This window comes from Crocuta crocuta, unplaced genomic scaffold, assembly GCF_008692635.1.
Source record: "Crocuta crocuta isolate KB4526 unplaced genomic scaffold, BGI_CrCroc_1.0 scaffold95, whole genome shotgun sequence".
In the NCBI taxonomy this organism is placed as follows: Eukaryota; Metazoa; Chordata; class Mammalia; order Carnivora; family Hyaenidae; genus Crocuta; species Crocuta crocuta.
Window position 1 is genome coordinate 11,849,748 of NW_027530971.1, and position 1,550 is coordinate 11,851,297.

Sequence of the window (1,550 nt, forward strand, 5' to 3'; positions counted from 1 at the left end):
TTCACATCCTCACCTTTGTCTTTTTGATAATAGCCATTCTAACAGGTGTGAGGTAATATTGTGTTTTTGATTTACATCTCCCTAATGATTAGTGATAGCACCTTTTACTGTACCTATTGGCCAGTGTACATCTTTTTTTGGGAAAATGTCTATTTAGTCCCTATGCTTATGTTTAAAATCAATTATTTTTGCTCTTCAATTATATGATTTCTTTTTATATTTTGCATATTAACCCTTTATCAAATATATGATTTCCAACTATTTTCTTCTATTTTGTAGGATGATATTTTTCATTCTGTTGTTTCTATTGTTGTGTAGAATCTTTTAAAAATTTGATGTAGTCTTTTGTTGCTTATGCTTTAATATCATATAGAAACTCATGTAAGAATAAGAGAGGAGAAAGACCATTTGGAATCTAAATTCTAAGAAAGCTAGAATATTTTTCAACCAAGAAAAATTGATTTCAAATCTCAGTTTCTACCTTTTCAATGGTTGAGGCTTTATTATCATTACTGACCTGTGTGGATCTCAGTTTTTTTCAACTGTAAAATGAGACTAATATTTGCCTCACAGTTGTATTATAAAAATTAAATAAGGTCCTGTCTGTTAAGTAGTTAGCATCAAGTAGTTGTTCATTAAATACTGTTATTTCAGTTACATACTATTGAAGGATACTGGGTACCAGGTTAGCAGAGGAGGCATCAAATTCAGACATTCAGATTTCTCAGGGGTAGCTTGAAGGTATTTGCATTACAAAAGAAAGCCACAGAAGGAAAATGCTGATAAAGTAGAGTAAGCACATTGATAAATAGTTCTAAGTAAAAGCAATTTCAGCCTGAGACCCTTAGGCTGTCTTCTCTCTCTTTGGGTACTGTCAAATGCCAGAGATATGGCTTCTTATGGTAACAGATATAGAGACAAATTATGCTCCTGATAAGGTCATGTTTTCCTTAACTACAGTTGAAGTCCAGGTGGGTCAACTTACTGTCAGAAGGAAGCATGAGAAATTTAAAGCAGGAGACAAATTAAGGTGTGAGAATGGGTATGCATGTGTGCACAAATACATGCATATGTGTATATTCAGTAGAAGTAAAACTGATGTATTCCTGGAAGATAAATTTTGCCCTATCTTTTCCTCCTAGTATTTATGAAGTCAACCAGGCACTTTTCCAATTCACTTCATTCTCTATTGCCCATTTATCCCATTTATTGAATCCTTGGGGGATCTCCAGAGAGCACCCACCAGTTGTGCACAACTGTCTATTAAGAACTTGATAATATAAACTCCTTTCAGATCCATTATGAAGTAGCTCTTTCTTCACAATGACTTCTGGTAGCAATTGGCTTGAAGAAACAGCTTAGAAGAGGTATTAGCCAATTTGTGAGATTTAAATTTGAAACAATAAAGGAAATGAAAGAAAAAAACAACAAAAACTAATCCTAAGATAAAATACTATGCTTTTAGTATACAGTCTAACAATTTATCAAATCAATTAACACATTTTTATTTGTAACAGTTCATTGAATTTTATGTTTCCCTCACATACATA